At 33.6% G+C, this 12,882-nt stretch overlaps 1 long non-coding RNA gene across 1 annotated transcript in view; it reads right to left on the bottom strand.

Annotated features, from left to right (window-relative positions):
- LOC145257471 (uncharacterized) overlaps positions 1-12,882 on the bottom strand; it is a 134,389-nt gene that overhangs the window by 43,666 nt on the left and 77,841 nt on the right. The gene's annotated exons all lie outside the window — the stretch shown is intronic.

Consider the following 12,882-nt stretch of genomic DNA (forward strand, 5'->3'; position numbering starts at 1 on the left):
TAAACATATTTACATAGATAACTATATTCACAGGGAACATACATTGAGAGCATTGCCAGGGCTGCTGCAAAAAAGTGGGCTCTCTCTACTGTGTTAGAAAATTACTTACATTTGGAAGTATCCTGTACCTCTATAAGGCCATCATTCGCCCATGTATGGAGTATTGTTGTCACATTTGGGCTGGTGCATCTGCTACTAATCTCTCACTCTTAGACAGTTCAAAAGAGAATCTCCAACCTTATTGGTCCTGAACAGTCATCTAAGCTTCAACCTCTGTCCCATTGACGAAATGTTGCATCCCTCTGCCTGTTCTACAAGTATTTTAATGGTGAATGCTCTGATGAACTTCAAGCACTTGTACCCCCTTAATGTAAATACACTCGACAAAACCGACAAGCAGCTAAATCCCACCCCTACACAGAAGAAATCCCTAGATGTAAGAAAGATTTCTAGCCTAATAGTTTCTTCTCCAGAACTGCTAGACTTTGGAACTCACTTCCGGGATTCTGCTTTTCCAACTGTACTGATATGCAGACGTTCAAGTGTAATGTGAACAGACATCTTGATACTCATCTCCCTATATAATATCCCTGCAACTTATGTCCCCGATAGTAGCTACCTACATCACAGTGGCACTGTGCCTTGTTTGCGATGAAAAGGAAATTAAAAAAATAAAACAGAGAGAGATAAGAAGCTAAGTGACAAAAATGCATGCCATTTTTTACCAAATAATTTTTTTTTATATAATAATGAAATTTAAATTTATTCTTACATTTTTCTTTTTTTTAATTCACTATTTTTAATAAATCATTAATTGATTTTTAATTACAATTTTACAAACCACATTTGACTGTCTACTAGACACTATTCTCTAGTGTCTCAGTACAGGAGTGATCAGGACAACCCGGCACGAGGATACTTCCTACTCCAAGTAAACCCTAAATAAGCATTACAAACAACATGGTATTCGAAGCCCAAATAAGATCCCTTTGTATAACTAACCAAAACTGGCGTATACAAGGAATGGTGCACCTTCGCCAACAGATGTTGCCTGTAGTAATAGCATGAAGCACCAGGCTAGATATATCTTGCCCTGCAATCCGATAAGACAAAGAAATCACTAAAAACATGTACTATAATGAAGTAAAAAGGAGAGTTAAATTAACGTTCTTAACTTCTTCCTTAACTCAAAATTTGACAGATAAAGAAGAACTTAAAAGAAAATTTGAATATCTATGTATCTTATATATATAGAAATCAAGTGTCAATGCCAGGAAGTGGCCCCTTGATTTCTGAGTACTTTAACTGAATTAAAATTAAACAAATATATATATATATATATATATATATATATATATATATATATATACACACACACACACACACACACACACACACAAATAATACAATGAATAGAACACCAGAATTAATAGTAACACACAGATATAACTTTAATAGAAAAACTAAAATTAATCTAATATTAAATTTAAACACAACTATATTTTCCTGCTTAGTACCGTTTCCATGACAATACATAGGTTTAATGAAGGCTGCTGCCACTGCTAAACTTTCGCCCGTATAAAATACTATCTCATTCATTAAAATTAAATTAAATTAAATAATAATAATAATAATAATAATAATAATAATAATAATAATAATAATAATAATAATAATAAGGAAACATTATGTATTAATTTATGCATATAAGACATTGAATAGAACATGAAAATTAATATTAAGCTAACTAGGTTTAAAAAGAAAAAATCCTATTTTCTGCTTAACAGTTCAACTAATCCCACTTCTGATTCCATTTTTATGATATTTTCCTTTTTTAAACTGCATTTTTTCTGTTTCTTTCTTTTTGGAAAAGAAATTTTATTCTTGAAATATTAAAAACGTCCATCATCTCGGTTATATCAAACAATAAATCCATGTTTACGGATTTGCATTTGTGATTGTTTTTGAAAAATAAATAAATACACAAAGATTTAGAAAATCTATAAGACGTTCGTTCGTTTGTTTACTTTTGTTTATACGTCATATCACTTCCAACATTGAGTTTCCTGTATTGCTATAGCCTTCTTATACTCTTACATACATGCCTCAAGCAAAATAGCTTTCCCTTTTAAAGAATAGTTTATAAATACCAAATATAGCATGATTTACTCTTAGAATGCTGAATATGTTATAAGGAGGTTAAAAATACTAATACACTTAGTCCGTATTTTATGAAATACTGTGTGAGAACGTAATATTTTGCCTTTTTTTATTACTTTATATATATATATATATATATATATATATATATATATATATATATTATTCTAATTTGTCACTGGTAAGCATTTTACCTCTGCGGTTCCTTTTCTCCTTGCAATCTCTTTCTCAATAGACGTGAGTCTAGCTCTGCTTTATCGCTATTTTCATGACAAGTGATCGACTGAGCTTCAATCTATGCCCCCCCCCTGCAAAACATTCACAACAAAGAGTCGTCTAGCTACAACCACTGTCAACAATTTCTTCACTCTTTATCTGTACATAAATCTAAATGCAAATTCCATAAAAAAGCTTCTTTCCTTAGAGTTTCTGCTCCAGTGAAACTCTGTACCTTTCTAGCTGACTACAATATAGTCGTCTTCAAGTCCAATGTAAATAAGTTCTTGTGAAGCTGTCTTCTTAAATAATCAAATTCTACCCAATTGCTACCACTACCGATCACTATGCTGTTGTTTCACTGAGCACCTTACACTCATTAACCCATATCCTCGAGTGGCCTTCAGGCCTTAATAAGTGGTGGATCTTCAGTAAAATAAAATTTTAAAATTTTCTAATACACTAAAAACAACTGTATTTATAATAGAGAGCAAATGAAAAACTATATTCCTTATTTGAAAATAAACTGAAGGAATATATTTTCCATGATTACAGATCAATAGAGATCAATATAGGGAGGGAGGAAGAGGGGAAAATACATGCATCAGTAGTCTGTTGAGTATGTACGGAGTAACAGACAAAAGTATTCATTGTTTGAGGCCAGTGACTGACAATAGTAATCTCCACAGCAAGACATGACATGTCCAAGCAATTAAAGTAAGAAATGAAGATGACAATAAATTCAGCAGAAGTATTAGTGCACAGAGAAAGGAAGGACATTCTAGGCTTTTACAAATAACTGAAGCATCGAGTAATAAGGAGTTTTGTCTAGACAAAAAAGCAGAAGGATAAATGACCAGCAAATATTTGCAGCTACTTGCCCGTTTATTTGACTACTGTCATTTGTGACAAGTAAAAAAGAAAATCCACAAAAACAAAAAAATAAATAAAACAAAAAGACCAGCTGTTGCTAATAAGAAAACCTAAATTACAGAGAATTTTTTTAATCTATAAATTGACGAAATATTCCCTTGATCAAAGATAAAACATATACTTAAAAAGCTGAAGTTAATGATTTTTGCAAAAGATTTTCACAATATATTAGATCGGTGCAAAAGTTTTTACTGGTTTAAAATTTCATCTTGAAAAGAAATGAAAATCTGTATGTTTGCAAATCCTTATTTATAAAAATAATGACCTTTTCTCAACTTGATTCCATCTGTCAACGAGCTTATAAATAGCTTGTAACATTTTTTAGGCTGTGATGAGAATTATGAATCTAACTCATGTTCAATCTACTCTCATGAAGTTAACATCTAAATAGTTTTGAATTCCTCAAAATAAGTGATAATCTGAGGGATCTAGGTCAGGAGAATATGCAGGATGTGACAAGATTTTTCAACCAAACTCTTCTAGGAGAACTTTGGTCGGTAATACTGTGTGAGAACAGGCATTATCATGATAGGCTCTTTCTGTTGATGAGAGAAGGTCGCTTTCAGGTCAATATGGATGGGAATATTGCATAAAAATATGAACGATTCTGTAATAATCTGAAAGAAAAAGTTATAAAGTAATCATGGTGATATGCTAAAGTAATAATTATATGCATAAAATAAATTACAATGGATTAAAATGTCCCTTCCACAAACCGGAAAAACCTTTTGCACCAACCTGATATCTTTTTATTTTATAATCAAATTGTTATGTGTTGAGACATTATGTTGAACAAAGATGGCCACCGCCATCTGGAATCAGTGCAGTTCCGATCTTGAGTGTTAAGTAATTCCTAGTAACAAAGATGGCGGCGAAGAATCAAATGCAGGTTCGTGACAGAGATGACGGCAAATTGATTGAATCCAAAATTCGACATTTTTTATAGTAACTTTGGAAGCTTCTGATTGATTGGTTATTATAACTTTTGATTATAAAAACGATCGTCGAAAAACATTGGAGTCATACCTCATTATGAGTCAAAAACATTTTAACACAAATTAAATGTATTTTTATTTTATAATCAGATGTGGAGGAAATTTATTATTTAATCCACATGTGTAGATTATTCTCAATCTATCAACCATGACCAGGTAAAAGTGTAAAGTAATTTTTGTTCACAGGTTACATCAGCTAAAACACTTTAAAAGTAACAACTAAAACAAGAACAGTAATCCAAATAATCCAAAGAATAAGTTGTTTATGTTTGCATGCAATAAATGTGATATGCAGAAGTAGCTGTCTATAGCAAGACAAGTGTTCTTCACTATAATAGGACTATATGTGATAATGGCAAGTAACTGTGAAAAGCTTAATGGTAGTTTGAAGAGTTCAACATAAAATGTGATCAAAAAGAAGAAAAAAGTATACTAAAAGTGTTCTTTAGACATCGATGCTTGGGTTGATGAGTGAATACTTGAAGCTGAATGTGCTGTTCATTGGTGCGAGGTTTTTGAAGTTGCAGTGAATTCTGGAAACAGATTATGACATCGACAATCCTTTTGATTTAATTTCTGAAATAATTAGTTTTTATAATTTTGATTAAACCTCAAGACACACAATTTAGTATTGAAGCCGAGATACTTTTAACTGGTTTAGCTGAAACATGTTTGTATTCATTGATTTTATTGGAAATGCTGCATGAAGCCACATCTGTATGCACCGTTTCAAAAACACTTTTTATTTGGATGTTGCCGGATGAAAATCCAGTTCATTGTACTTAATTACAGATAAAAAATCCAAAAAAATCTGATAATTGACAATGTTTAAAAAATTGACTCCAAAAACTTGAACACTGTCTTTGTATATGGTTGGTTGCACTTTGCTATTTTGTTGCCAATAAAATCGATTGATTGATTGATCGATTTGACTATGTACTACTGTTTTACTAATTATGAGACATAGGCCTTCCAGCAATTTAACAAAATCACAATATTAAAAAATTGAAAAATACGAACAATTTTGATAAAAAAATATACACATTATTTATTCATATAAAAAGCATGGGTGCTGAAAAACATATCTATAAATATATATATTGTATTATTTGGATTATTCAGACTACTATTCTCATGATTCAAACAATAAGCAATCTTCAATTTTCTTGTGAAAATAACCAAGATGAAAATAATCCAAATCATTAATCCCCATCTCAAAAATTCTGAAACAAAAAACATATTAAAATAAATTCACATACTAAAATTAATATCTTTATATAAAGTTAGGTATGTTTATATTATTGTATGTACAGAATTCACTCCAAATTAACTGATCATTATGAATTTTTAAACACAATTGTTAAGCATAAAGGGTAGTAATGTGGCCTATATTTAGTTTTATTCAATTTATGCAAAGTGGGTAAAAAAGTGGGTGGAAGCTGTTTTTGAAAATTCAGATACCTGTTGTGGGGCCGGTCGTCTGGGGACAATCGACCCAACAACTAACAAGGTAGACACAGGCAAAAAGTAAACAGCAAAAAGGCAAAGAAGAATGACAGACACAGGGTTAGCCTTTTATTTGCAAAGGAAGTGAAAAATCGTAGGATCTGGATGCTGGTCGCCTGGAAGGTCACACATCACTGGAGGCTAAGGTCTGGAGGTCTGGAACAGGTACTCTAGACATAGCGTGGTTTAGGGTTGCTTGCTGGGTTTGGAATGATCAGCTGGACATCAATGCGATCTGGAAACAGACGGTGGATACTGAGAACACGGGGGTCAGTGTTAAGGAGCGGACGACACTGAGAACGTAGGGGTCAGTGTTAAGAAACGGAAGACATTGAGAATGGAGGGGTCAGTGTTAAGGAACGGACAACACTGAGAATGGAAGATCAGTGTTAGGGAACGTACAACACTGAGAATGTGAGGTCAATATTAAGGAACGGACGACACTGAGAACGGAGGATTAGTGTTAGGGAACGGACAACACTGAGAATGGAAGATCAGTGTTAATGAACGGATGGTCGGTAGGGAGCCACGTGCAAGCGAGGTTGCAGACCGGAGGAACAAGGTGCGAGTGAGGTAGCAGACCAGAAGTGTGTGGTGCAAGAGAGGTTGCAGGCCGGAGGAGCGAGGTGCAAGCAAGGTTGCAGGAAAGCTGCAGGAGGAGCTGGAAGGCTGTAGGAGTGAGCTGGAGGCGTTGGAGCGAGCTGGAGGCACCAAGGGCTGGAAGGCTGTGGGAATGAGCAAGAAGCCACTGGAGTGAGCTGGAAGCGCTGGAGACTGGGAGTGAAGTTCGCTGCTGGTGGATCTCAGGGGGCAAGCAGTAGAGAGTCACATTAGTAGAAAAACTTATTAGCCCTGATAAGGGTTGGTTGTTTTGCCCTGATAAGAGCTGTTTGGACTGCTGCTGAGACAATTGCTGTCGCTGGAATCCTTTGGCACTGGTGGATTTCGTCGACGTGACTGGTAGCGTCAGTCGTCGCTTCAGGAGTCTCCTCCTACTCCTGAGGCCGGGCTAGCACCTGGCCGAAACTTATTCTAGTTGGGTCAAGGCTGGCTGTATTCATTTGGCTAGTGTGATATTAGTGATGTCACTCCCAAAGAGACAAACAATCAAATCTAATTAATTCTAGAACGAAATTTATACAATCAAAAGTAGATTGGGAGTTTGTTGATTTCATTTAAATTAGTTTTGTCTAAAAGCAAAAATATCAATTGCCTGTTTTGTTGGCATTTTGTTGATATATTTAAATTCTGACGTGCATAGTGATGTTGATGATGAAAGGAGAAAAGTAAAGTGAATTTATTCACTGAACACGGATATGTTCATACATTAGCTCGCGTTTAGCCAATCGCGTCCTTTGTTTGAGTGAAGGGAAAGGCAAAGAGAACAGCGGGGGCGAAGAAAGAAAGAAAAAAAATGGAGGCGGTGATTTTGAAACCGTGACCTCTAAATTTTGTGGAATATAAACAATAGGAATTAAACATTACTTAAATATTTAGGAGGCATAATATGAGGTCAACTGCCAATTTAGATTTCATTGAACATGTTCCATAGTCATTAGACACAAATTAAGAAATATTCTTAGAATTTCAATTACTTAAAATCTCTTAAGCCTGAAATTTTAGACATTTTTTAGAACCAAAATGATGTAATCGATTTTGACCCAAATTTGAATAAAGATTGTAGACAAAGTTTAGTATCATTAAATCTTAATTTAAATCTTCGTAAGGAGACATAATAGTGATGTGTTACAAAACTATTCTGTCCAGAAAATTAATATGTATTCCTCTAGTATATCTCATAACTCTCACTGACCTTATTTTGCCTTTAATCCTCATATTTTATGAGTAATGTTTCTGACAAAGGGAGAAAAACTAAAGTTTTCTGGGTCAGAATCTATCCATCTAGCACTAATCATTGGCTAGCTTTTTTTTTTTTTTACTTTAAAGTAATTATTTAAGCTCCTTAAATTGTCTGGAGCAATTTCTATTTAAAAAAATTGCTATAATAAAGGTACAACAAATTGTAGGGGCACTTGCCTGTAGCCATTACCATAAAACACAATAAATAAAGTAAAACCAGCATATTTCTTGACTTTATGGCCTTCTGCGTATTTTGATAAAAATGGAATTTAATTTTATTTGAGGATATAAATAATTGAAATTGTAGTATCTGTTCTTTCCTCGCTCAGCAAATGGAAAATCCTTCTAGATAGAGGCAATTTTTATTTTTACTTGAATCCATGGAGAGGGACCTAGATTTTCCCAGATTAAAAAATCGACTTTGCCCTTGTGAGAAAGCAAGTAACAATGAACTAGAGTAGGAGGAAACTGAATATGTGCGGGGGTGGGGTGAAGGTGTTTTCTTTCTAAAATTCCAGATTAAAAAGTTATTTTTAGTTACTGTGCAGCACCACATGTTTAGTTTATGACCTGTCCACTTGGTTGGTGGCATCACGCTGTCATCAGATCACAAGATAAAAACTGTTCATATCTTTAAAGTTATCTTTAAAGGCACAATAGTAAAAAATATCACATGACAATCAGCTGTTCACTGATTGTTTCATTTATTTATTGAAGCATTATCTTGCCAGCTGTTAAAAAAATAAATAATTAATACACAATTCAACATTGAATAAAATATGATTTAAATTGAAGAGTTCATGCAAGGCATTTGGCTAAGTAGTTAACGACACACTCTGACAACCTGGGTGTGCCAAGTTCGAATCTAGGTTGTTCCACAGAAACACTTTCACTTAGAGATGTTGGCAACTTTCGTGTGGTGCCTCCTGTAAGTGCCCAATGTCTTTTTAGAAAGAATTCTAACTAGAAAGATATCAGGGAAACCAATAATAATCATCTTATTCATACAAAATTAATCTATGATGCTCAACAACAGCATCAACAACTAGATAACAGTTGTAAGCATATAGGGCTACTGTGTAGCGTGGGGGGGGGGGCTCTTCCTTTTGCCTTAATTATTGTCTGATTCATCACCCTTGGAACCTGACAGATTTATTTCAATCCTGCCACTGAAGGATGATTTTGATTATAGCATGTCATCAACTAAGATGGATGTGGTCTAATAATCACGGTTACTTTCCTGTTGCAAGTCTAGAAGTACATCTGGACTGGAGCAGTCATACCCGAACTGTCTCTTATTTTGTACCAGCCTGCGTGCCCAGAGGTGTTTGGAGGTGTACGTTGAGCAAAAAAAAGTGGTAGTGGCAGGCAGGATCGAACCCGTACCGCAAAGAAGGAAAAGAATGTGAAAAAAAAAAATTTGACGTCTTTGCGGTTGCATCACTCACCAAACTGGAAGTGGCGAAATTAAGGCTAGCCAAACAGGAAGTGGCGAAATTAAGGCTAGTCAATCGAAAAGAGGTGATGACTTTCGAAAATATTGGGGGGAAAAAAAAAAAAAAAAAAAGACCCCTCCCTGTAGAAAAGTGCCCATTTGAGGGTAAAGGAATTAATGTTTTTGCCAATTTTTCAATATTTGTTGTCTGAAGGGTTGAGCTTCAAAACGTCGCCTGTTGAAAGTTTTAGGCAGACATAAAACATACATACATACACACAGGTGAGATTTATATTATAGATGATAAATGTTTCATCTTAGGTCAGAGGTCACTATAATTATTTTCTGGTGATAGCAAATCAGACTGTTTGAAGATAACCATCTTGTTCAAAACAAGCAAAATATAAAAAAACAAACTTTCTTTAATGAACAAAAAAAAAGGTAGAAGAAAAAAGATATGAAATACTTTACCTTTCATACATATCGCATATAACAGCATTTCTGTTTACTTAAAATTAAAATAACCAAAAGAAAAGCCAAAATGTAGCTTTCTCTATGGTGTGCAAAACATAATATAATGTGACTGTTACAAGAAAATATTGACAGCAATGTTGAGTCTATAAATAGATATAGATACTCTAACAATTAAAATGAAGCAAAATTAATTTTTGGTAAAATTACACCCATAAGACTGAAGTAGTCACATTGGAAGTGCTCTATTTCTAAAAAGTTGCTTTTTTTATGCCATATCAACCATTTTGAAATAATTTAAGGTCAACATACAACATTTATTAAAAATATCTGACTTAAATGCTAATTAATACTTTACTCATTGTCACAAGTTAATTAGGTTCACACATTTCTCAAGCATATTAGTGAATGTCATATATTTAATGGTTCCTGTTTATTTGCCTCCTCACGAGGGAAAAACGAAATACAAGGTCATTTTTTAATGTGGAAAAAATCCAGCTTCCCAAGAAAGAACACTTTGGATGGGGACAAAATAAAAATGCTGTGGTCTAAAAGAATCTTTTATTCATATCGACTGAAGACACCTTGATCCGAGTCTGAAGGTATTTTAGCTTAGCCTACTGATTGAACAGTTTACAACTATATTAATTATACTATTCATGCAACCTCTCCACTTGTCACAGATCATCACTCATCAAGTAGGATTGGAAAACCCTTGAAGCCGGATTTTGCAGAAATAATGACGATGGTTATCCTGCATGGAATTTATTGATGCTAAAATAGTAAAAGAAATGAAGGCTTCCTCTCGTAAAATGAAACAAAGCCAATTCGAACAAAACAAATCTGAAATAATTTAAAGATTAACTGCTTGTTCTTTTATTCAAGTTCTTATATCATGAGCTATTCATTTTTTAAATTTTAATATTTTGTACGTCCGGTTCGACCTGCTCCCAGTTGGTTGGTCGTTACAAAAAATTACCAACTTTTTCCGATGACCTTATGTCTCACACGATTCACATTTTCCTCACTTCCTGTTGTCTTTTTTGTTCACACGTTTTGTTAGATTTGATCTTCTGATCCCATTAGACTATCGTTTTCTAAAGGTGCTCTCAAGCTGTTTCCAAGGGCATTCAACATAACACAAATGAAAAATTAACAATTACTTTAAACTAGCTGAAATACCCCCCCCTTCAATACACTTAGTATTCTTTTTTTTTTATTACGGTATCATCACCTATCAAGGCTAAAAGCTACTCATAGATATAAATTAATGAAATGAAATGGTTGTCAGTTGAGAGATGAAGACCCTTATTAAAAGACTAAGAATGATTACGGCGTTAAACTAAGTTTAATACTTGTGGAAATGGTTCATAACAGATGTCTCTTGATATCGGATGTGAAGACCATGACGTAATCTGAAAGGAAGCAGTCTTATGGTAATGTGTTCCACAGAGGGGAGAAAACCCTTCTAAAGAAGCTCCATTTATGTTAATTTCACCTGATGCTAGGCACACAAAGGAAGAAAAAAAAAATTAGTTATAGTCAGCCAACGTACTTCCTAACATCCGGCGTAGCACTACTGAAAATGGCGACAAGGCAAATCAGTTTGTTCACTTTTATTGTTTTTCAGTATTTCTATTCTGAAGTAATTTATTGAAATAAAATATAAGAAAAGGACATTATTGAAGAATATACAATAAAAATTAACAAAATTATACAGATAAAAATAACAGAAGTAGTTTTTTATTTGCACTTTTAATAACAAAATTAAAAAATGTTATTTTATTTGAAATCTTATAAGAAATATGTTTATGAAATTATAAAAATAAGTCTTTTTTTAAATTTTAAAATTAAACATTTTTTATTTGAATTTATAAATATATGTTAATGAAAGTATAAAAATATTGTAAAGATGTAATAAAAAAAAGAGTACATGCACAAGAGAGATATAGGCATAAGAGATAAAAGAGAAGGAACTGATCTGTTTTGTTATCGCTTCCAGTAGCGCTACGTCAGATGTTAGGAAGTATGTTAGCTGACTATAACCAATTTTTTTTTCTTTCTTTGTGTACCTAGTATCAGGTAAGATTACTGTAAATGGAGCTTCTTTAAAAGGGTTTCGCAGAAGTAGAAATTGGAGCTCAATCGAACACATTTGATGAAAAAAAAATGCAATAGAGTAGAGAGAGACTAACAACATCTCTTCTGTGCGAATGTGACTGTAAAGAATGGAAGAGGCCATCCCTCTCCACTAGATTGCAGATTCAATAAAAGTCGCCATTTTATACATGTTATTTTTGTTTTTCTTTTGAAGCGTTAATATTGAGGTCATATTCATTGCTGCATAGATGTGCATTTATTTTTGATGTATTGAGTTACACTGATTCACCTGCATTTGTGAGTTATTAGTGAACACAAGAGAAATACAAATGGCAAACATTGCTCTTCTACTGACAAATATATGGAAATTTCACTTAATTTGCCCAAAGGCTGACAACACCCAAGCACAAAGGGAGTATAACTGTAGATGTAAATGAGATATCGTTTTACAGAGAATTTGTTTGGTAGTAAATTGCGAATAAAAATGTTTGAAATTCTTTGTGTTTCATGCAATCTCCTTAGTTTGCTTTTGAAATCAGAAGAAAAAACAAAACAAAAAACACATCATTTTAAATTGCGTAAGACAAAAATATAGGGTTGTCACAACAGCAGATTTTTACTTTCTATAAAATACACTGGTATAAAAAAGATGCTAGAAAAAAGAGTTCGCTAATAACACCAATGATAATTGGCCATAATGAATTACATGTCACAGGCCCTTAAACCAGAGAGAGAAAGAGAGAGAGAGAGAGAGAGAGAGAGAGAGAGAGAAAGAAAGAGAGATGGGGGGAGGGAGGAATTAAATGAATGCAGTATAACAGCTATGTCAATATCCGGTCAGGAGAGAGGAGGGGTAAATCAAAAGATTGGACAGATAACCAAGATAAATATAACACACATAACTACCAAAATACAGGATTTGCCATAATTAGCTAAAATCATTTATTTTAACATGATAATTGTAACACGGAAGCTCTTTATTATGTTTGATTTGGTTGTTTTGTAGAGGAAAATTGTTGTTTTTGACTTTGCAGTAAATGATTGAGTTTTACAAAAGGGAAAGGAAAAACAAAAACATCATCAATGTTTGGTGCATCTTAGGTCAGGAAACCAGTATCTTCAGACAGCCTAGTCTGGTAGCACAATCAAAAGCTGCTTCTATTAAACACATGCATAGTTATTTATGGCAAACTGTCGAATGAAGGA

This window comes from Euprymna scolopes, chromosome 3 (genome assembly GCF_053919585.1).
Source record: "Euprymna scolopes isolate OS-2025 chromosome 3, ASM5391958v1, whole genome shotgun sequence".
Taxonomy (NCBI): Eukaryota; Metazoa; Mollusca; class Cephalopoda; order Sepiida; family Sepiolidae; genus Euprymna; species Euprymna scolopes.